An 8,249-nucleotide genomic window follows, 5' to 3' on the forward strand; every position below is an offset into this window, starting at 1 on the left:
AAGAATCCCCAGGTCTCCTGGGGGTGTAGCTGGGGAAGGGGATCATTTTCAGAATTCTTTCCCTATGGCTGAACTGCCTTAACAAGGATAGAGTTCCACCCCCAGGATCACAGATGAAACACAACAACAACAAGAATAAATTGTTCCTGGCACTGGAAACACAAGCAACGAGAGACACGAAGGCAGCCCAGGCACTGGGCCCTTCGGAAGCTGAGATCGGAAATCCCAGTTCCAAGCCAGCCCGGGCAGAAAAGCCTGTAGACTCCCATCTCCAGTTAACCACCAAAAAGCTGGAAGTGGAGCTGTGGATCAAGGGTAGAGCCCAGCCTTAAGCAAAACAGCTAAAGGATGGCACCCAGGCCCTGAATTTAAGCTACTAAGATAAAAACAAAACCCAGCCCCACAGAGGTGCTGTGTTGTCACAGGATGTGAGGAAATCCCTCCACTGAGCCTGCAGTGAAAGCTCCACCTGGCTGAAGGTCAAATGGAGAGTCAGCTGGGGAAGCAAGTTCACAGGGACTGAACGGGGCTGCCCTGTGAATTCCAAGCCCATCACCTGTCTACTCGGGTTCTGCTTCTGAAGAACGGGGGGAATGAATCCAGGTGTCTCTCGCAAGAATTGATGAGCAAGTGACACAAAACAATGGCGCACTGCACGTGCCAGGCTCGGCGCTACTCTGCTGTGGAACTGAATGACTGCGGGAACTAAAACCCAGTTATACAAGTGGGGAGAGCGAGACTGAAACAGATGTCTTATCTAAAGTCATGTCTGATTAAATAGCTGGATTCAAACCCAAGTCCAAAACCAAAATATTTCCTTTATTAGCCTATTACATTGAAAATAAAGGCTTTCGGGGATGAGCGTTTGGCCCAGTGGTAAAGTGCTTCCCTAGCATGCACAAAGACCTGGGTTTGATTCCCTGGTACCACATACACAGAAAAGGCTAGAAGTGGAGCATTAACCTTGAGGAAAGCTCAAGGACAGCACTCAGGCCCTGAGTTCAAGCCCCAGGACTGGCAATAGATAGATAGATAGATAGATAGATAACTGCTTTCAAATCACCCCCTTGACTTGAGAAGGAAGAGCTTCTGCTGTCTGTCTGCTGGATGTAGACTGTGGACTCATAGAATTCCAAGTTAGCAAGGCCCTGAGGCTCCCATCACCAGATTGCGTTCCTCCCACCTCTCTCTCTCTCTCTCTCTCACCCACACACACACACACGTGCACACATGTATGCATGTATACAGACACACACTCATGCAGGCACACACATATACTGAAACAGGATAGGCGGCTGCTGGCTCACACCTGTAACCCTAGCTACTCAGGAGGCTGAGATCTGAGGATTGTGGTTCAAAGCCCAGGCAGGAAAGGCCACGAAACTCTTATCTCCAATTAATCACACACAAAAAAGCTGGGTGGTGCTGTGGCTCAAGGGGTAGAGTGCTAGCCTTGAGCAAAAGGAACACAGGGACCAGCGCCCAGGCCTCCAGATCAAGTCCCAGGACTGGCAAAAGAAAAAAAGAAAAAAGAAAAGAAACTGTTTCATGCCTACATACAAAAAAGCCCAAAACAACAACAAAAACCCATACATCTAGCCAGGCGCTGGGCACTCAGCCCTGTCACCCTAGCTACTCTGTTTCAGGCATCTGAGGATTGCAGTTCAAAGCCGGCCCGGGCTGAAGAATCCCCTTATCTCCAAGGCACCACAGAAAACCCAGCGTAGAGCTGTGTCTCCGTGATGGAGTGCTAGCCTTGAGCACAGAGCAGAGCCCCTGGGCCCTGAGTTCCAGCCCTAGGACTGGCTAAACAGAAACAGAACAAAGCAAAACAAAAAATCCACAAAGACACTTGTATAGGAATGTCCCCAGACAAAAGGACGGGAGTGATGCAAACGTCTACCAACAGTGCATCAACAGAACTTGTCTGGGTTCTAGAATAGTACGCAGCCATCAAAAGGAAGGAAGTATTGGCCAATCCTCCTTCATCCACCAGCTTCAAAGACCTTATGCTCTGTGAAAGAAACTAGTCACAAAGGGTCTGCAGTGACATGCATCTGCTTTGGGGGGGGCGTAAATTACCTCACGGCGGCACGCTGCTTTTAGTGGCGGTGCTGATTTTGAAGATTTGCAAACTTGCCTTGATTGTATCTCCTGGTTTACTTTTTTAACTTTGCTGATTTAATTTTTTTTTTAAGTTTTAGCAAGAATTGATTGCCTTGATTTTGCAGTATCGAGGCTTTAATTCTAGGCCTCAAACTCTTTTGCTTAGCTTTTTCGCTTAAGGCTGGAGTCCTACCAGTGGAACCACAGCTCCACTTTGACCTTTTTGCTTGCTGGTTAGTTGGAGATAAGAAGCTCCTGGATATTCCTGTGTGGACTGGATTGATCTCGGTCTTACCATCCGGAGTAACTAGAATTACAGGCATGAGCCACCAGGGCCCAGATATTGCCTTGATTTTGTGAGCGTACTGTGCGCACACGTTTGTGTAGGTGTGTCTTGGTACTGGGGCTTGAACTCAGTATCTGGGCGCTGTCTCTGAGCTCTCTTTGTTCAAGAATGGCGATAGCACTTGAGCGCTTCCAGCCACGGCACCACTTCTGGTTTTCTGGTGGTTAATTAGAGACGGGAATCTCACGGGTACTTTTCAGCCTGGGCTGGCTTTGAACTGTGATCTGGAATCTCAGTGTCCTGGGTGCAGGCGTGGGCCACTGGTGTGGGCTCTGCTATGGTCTGGTGGGTCCCCAGTGGAGCGGGGACCCCCAGAGGAGGCCGCGTCTCTGACTTCATCATGGATGCCCCCCAGTGGATGGGGCGTAGGGGGCTGCAGCAGGCAGGGCCTGGCTGGAAGAGGCAGGCGACCCAGGGTCCTGTCCTCCTCCCCCCTTCTCCTCCCCCTCTTCTCCCGCTCCCTCCGCCTGGAGATGAGCAGCACCAGGGTGAGTTTCCTCCCTGGAGCCCGGGAACAATGGAGCCCAGTGATCCCCGACAGAAACCACACAGGCTGGAGCCAAAGCAAACCCACGCTGCTCCAAGTGTTTTATCACTGCCCTTGGGGTGACTGAGGTTGAGGTGGCTCCCCAGCCTGTGGGCCTCGCCAGGCCCCTTCGCCTCCCAGGCAGCCAGGGTGTCCCTGCCTGGCTCCTGCTGGGGCCCCAGTGCCCCTCTGGATCTGATCAGTTCCTCCTTCCAGGTGTGAGCGCGAAGAGAAGCCCCCGCATCCAGCACCGTCCAGCCTCCAGGGCCTTGCAGGTCAGCAAAGGGAAGGTCAGCTGTGCCCCACACGGGAGCACCCGCTTGGCCTGAGCAGGGGCATGGAGAGGGGTGGGGGAAGAAAATGGGGTGCAGATAGGACCTGGGGTATCCACCCCCCTAGGGATCCACTCCCCTCGGGTCTGGCCTCTGTCCAGTGTGGGCTTCCCTCAGAGTCCATCCCCACAGACCCACACCACACCCACTTCCCCTCCCACCACCCACTCAACACCCGTGCACAAATACACACAGGACACACCACACACCCCCGCGTAAACTCACACAGACCCACACAAGCCCACATATAATATACACTCAATGTTCACGCACAAAGCACTTCTCACCCCCCACCCAACACCCACTTGACAAACACGCAGCATCCCAACACAACAGCCACAAACACACAGACAGCGACATCAACAACGCAAACACCCAACAGCAACAGCCTATGACCACAGCGGAACACCCACGCCCTCACGTGCTAACACACCCGACGCCCCCCAATGCGCTCAGGCCCGAAGGCCAGCACCCACGCACAGACGGGCAGAAGCATCCACACTGCATCCACATCCAATGGACACCGGCAGACACCAGCGCATGCGACCTGGCCTAGTGAACAACCCCAGCACCCACAAGCATGGCAATCTCCATTCACAAACACACCTAACACTCAGGCGCAGCAACTCGTGTGCAAAAACAGCCCAGCCTCGACACTCACAAGCTCACCAACACAAATTCATGTTGCCTGCACCAGCACCAGGAACGGCCACGCCACGTACTCACACAGTAGCTGCTTTCCACACCCCGCACACCGCCCGCACCCCGGGCCAGTGCCGTCCCCGCGGGCTGCGCTGCTGGGAGGATCGGTGTGTCCTGTGGGGGAGGCTGCGGACTCCGGGCGGCCAGGCCCGGCGCTGGCCAGGCTGGGCGGTGCAGCGCCCACTTCCAGCCGGGCCTGGCCGGGGAAGAAGCTGGGGTCCGGGCGGAGGCGAGGCTCCGTCCGCTGTGGAGAGGTGAGTGGACCCCCTGACCTGGCCGGGCCTGGGTCCCCTCCGTGGGGTGGCACAGCCTGGCTGGGCTCCGGCCAAGACCACGAAGGACTCCCGGGGGCCCGGCAGGTTCTCGGGCGGCTGCCGGGGGAGCCCGGCCCGACTCAGGCCCGGGCCCCGGCCCGGGTTCGATGCCCGGGAGAGGAGCTGGGGCGCAGGTGGCGCAGCGCCGGGCTGGGGAAGCCGAGCTCAGGCCCGGGACTGGCGGTGGGAGGCTCGTGCTGGGGCGGCGGGGCCTCCACGGGGGTCCACGCGGCTCCAAGGGTGTCCACGGGGCTCCACGCGGCTCCACGGGGCTCCACGGAGCCTCCACGCGGCTCCACGCGCCTCCAGGGAGCCTCCACGCGGCTCCACGGGGCTCCACGCGCCCCCACGGAGCGTTCACGCGGCTCCACGGGCGTCCACGCGACTCCACGGAGCCTCCACGCGGCTCCAAGGGTGTCCACGGGGCTCCACGCGCCTCCACAGGGCTCCACGCGCCTCCACGGGCGTCCACGCGGCTCCACGGAGCCTCCACGGGCGTCCACGGGGGCTCGCGCGCTGCAGGGCGGGCAGGGCGGGCGGCGCCCGGGTCCCGGCGCTCCGGGCCTCCGTTCTTGTCCCGGGCGCTGACGTCCGGGCGGCGGGGCGGTGTGAGCGGCCGCGGGGGGCGCGGGGCTCGGCGCGGGGCGGGGCGGGGCGGCCCGGGGCTCCGCGGCGGGCAACGGGGACCCGGGGGGCGGCGCCGGGCGGCGGTGACGTGAGCGGGGGCCGGGCCGCGCTGGACGCCCAGCTTAAAGTCGGCCCGGCGGGCAGCGGCGGGCGCGGCGGGCGCGGTGGGCGCGGCGGCAGGTAGGCGCGGCCCGGCCCTCGGGCCTCCGGGCTCCTCTCCGGGGTCCCCGCCCGGCTCCTCTCCGGGCTCCTCTCCGGGGTCCCCGCCCGGCTCCTCTCCGGGCTCCTCTCCGGGGTCCCCGCCCGGCTCCTCTCTGGGGTCTCCGCCCGGCTCCTCTCCGGGCTCCTCTCCGGGGTCCCCGCCCCGGTCCCCGCCCGGCTCCCCGCCCGGGCCCTCGGGGCACGGCACCCCTCGCGGGGCGCGCGCTCTCGTCCCGTCCGTGCCGGGCCGCTTTCGGCGGGGAGCCGGCCGGGTGGGGGGCGCACGTGCGCCCCGAGCCCAGCAGCCCGGGCGCTCCACGGCGCCCCGCTCCCCTCGCCGCGGGAACTCCAGGAAGACTGAGCCGGTGGCGCCTGCGGGACGCCGGGCTCCCGGGCCCGGCTCCTCTCTGTCCCCCACCGAGGGCGGCGCGGCGACCGGTCAGGGCCCCGGGTCTCCCGCGCGCCGGGCCGGTGACTGGCGCTCCAGGGTCCCCGCGGGGTCTCCGGGGTCCCAGGCCGGCCCTGCCCGGGAGGGGGCCGGGGGCCCGGGCGGGCGGGCGGGGCGCGGACGGCTCCGAGACCCGGCCGGGGCGCAGGGGCGGGGCGCGGCCTCCACCTGTGCGGGGCCGGGGCCGGGCCAGGCTCGCCCGGCGTCCCGCTCGCCGGCTCCCGCTGGCGGGCCCAGGGCGCCTATTCCAGGCAATACGGCGCGGCTCCTCCCTTGGCGCGGTCACGTCCCCCACGTTCCCCGGCCTCGGGGGCGGAGCCTCCTCCCCGCCGCCGGCCTCCGCCCCCCTCCGCCCCCCTCCCCGGCGGAGCCCGCCCCGCGCCCCGCGCCCCGCGCCCCGCGCCCCGCGCCCCGCGCCCCGCGCCCCGCGCCCCGCGCCCCGCGCCCCGCGCCCCGCGCCCCGCGCCCCGCGCCCCGCGCCCCGCGCCCGGCGCCCCGCCCCGCGGCCGCCTCCCGGCCTGGCCCTCCGGCTGCGGTGTGCGTGGCGGGGACCGGCGGCCCAGCCAGCCGGGCGCGGGGCGGTGCGGGCGGGATGGGCCTGGGCTCCGCTGGCCCCGCAGCGCCCATCCCGCCTCCCCGGCCCCCGCAGACCCCGGGATCCGCGGGGCGCGCAGGGCCCGAGATGGCGGTGGAGATGGGGTCCGGGCCCGCACCCTCGTCCCGCTCCCCGCGTGCGCGGGGCCGTGGGGGGCCGGTGAGGCGGGCACCGCCCCCCGGCGTGCAGGAGCCCCGGTCTGGGCGCGGCGGGCTGGGACCCGCCTTCCGGGCCGAGGGGCCCAGGCAGCGGCAGACTGGCCCCCAGCAGGAGGGGCGGCGAGCGGGCGGGTGCCCCGCGGGCCCCCTGGGCGCCTCCCCAGGGAGCCCTTCCCGGCCCGGGTTATTCCGGGCGGTCCACGGAAGGTAAATGTCACGGGAGGCCGGCTGCCCGAGTGCCCGGCCTGCCCTCCGCGCCGGACCTCCCCGGCAGCTCGGCTCACCAGCCCTGCTCCGCGGAGAATCCCTGGCCCTTAGGTCCGACCCCAGGCCCGCTGGCAAGAACTGGGCTTCCCCTGCGCTCCCGACAGGCGCCCCTCTGCGCCACGTGAGCCCAGTGCTGGGCTCCGGCCGGGAGCCCCTGGACGCGCCGTGCCCTGCAAGACCCCGGCAGGCGCCTCTGTTTCCACCTCCCCTGTGAGCGGGGCCTAGAGCCCGGGACAGGCCCTGCCTGCACGGCAGGCGTCCAAGGCTGGACGGTGCCCTGTGTGCCTGCGGGGCCTGGCGTGCAGACGCCGCACTTCCTCCCTAGCCCCCAGGCCCCTCTGAACCACGGGTTCGAGGTCCGCACACTTGGTTTATATGGAAATGTATTCCTAAAATACACATGGGGGGACTTCTTTTCCTGGACACAGGCTCAGTCTATAATCCAAGCTGCTTGGGAGTTGGTAGGTTTGGTGAGATGATAGTTCAAATCCAACCTAGGCAAAAAGTTTGAGAGGTCTCTACCTCCATCAGTAAGCTGAGTGTGTCAGCCGATCCTGCCATCCCCGCTGCAGAGGAGCAGAGAACCACAGTCTAAGCTTTCCTGGGAAAAGTTGAGTCTGTTTAAAAAAGAAGCCAGGAACCAGTGCTCCCACCTTTAATCCCAGCTACTAAGGATTGGCTGAGAAAGATCGGGGATCATGGTTCAAAGGCAGCTCAGACACGAGAGTCTATGAGACCGTTACCTCCAATTAACCACTAGAAAAAATGGATGTGGCTCTGGCTCAAGTGGTAGAGCCTTGAGCTGAAGAGCTCAGGGACAGCGCCCCGGCCCAGAATTCAAGCCCCACGACGGACAAAAAAAAAGTACACAAAATAAGTAAAGGGGCTGCGAGTGTGGCCTAGTGGTGGAGTGCTTGCCTAGCATGCACAAAGACCTGGCTTTGATTCCTTGGTACCACATACACAGAAAAGGCCAGAAGTGGTGCTGTGGCTCACGTAGTAAGAGTGCTAGCCTTGAGCATAGACTCAGGAACAATGCACACACCTTGAATCGAAGCCCCAGGACTCGCAAAAATAAATCATAATTAAAGCAAAAAGGGCTGGGGCATGGCTTAAGTGGAAAGGCACCCAGCAAGCCACAGACCTTGAGTTCAAACCCCAGTACCACACACACAGATTTCCCTGTCGCGTATAATTTTCGGGGTCTGTTAAATGCAAGCAGAAGTCTTCCTGTGCTGGGGCCCTGTGAGTGTCTTTACTATGGCTGGACTTTCTGCTCTCTGGCCCGTAGGTAGGGAGTCTCAGATTTGGCTGAGACCAGGGCGTGAAGCAGGGGACCCTTGGAGGTGAGCAGGCTCTCTAAAGCCCTGCTGAATCCCTGAGGCTTGGGAAGCACGCCAGCCATCAGGGCTGTGGTAGCAGGAAGCCAAAGGAGGGAGGGGGATGCCCCGCCCTCAGAGGGCCCGCTGCCGGGTGGGAAGGGCTGACCCTGGCTCTCCGGGAGCTCCCAGCGTGGGTGGCCTGGGTGTCCACACCAGAGACATCAGCCTTATGACCAGTGTGCTGGCTGGTTGTCTGCTTGTCTCCCCAGCGTGCCGGCTGACCACACCAGCGGTGGGCAGTAGAG

The sequence above is a fragment of the Megascapheus bottae genome, chromosome 17 (genome assembly GCF_031878675.1).
Source record: "Megascapheus bottae isolate mThoBot1 chromosome 17, mThoBot2.hap1, whole genome shotgun sequence".
Classification (NCBI taxonomy): Eukaryota; Metazoa; Chordata; class Mammalia; order Rodentia; family Geomyidae; genus Megascapheus; species Megascapheus bottae.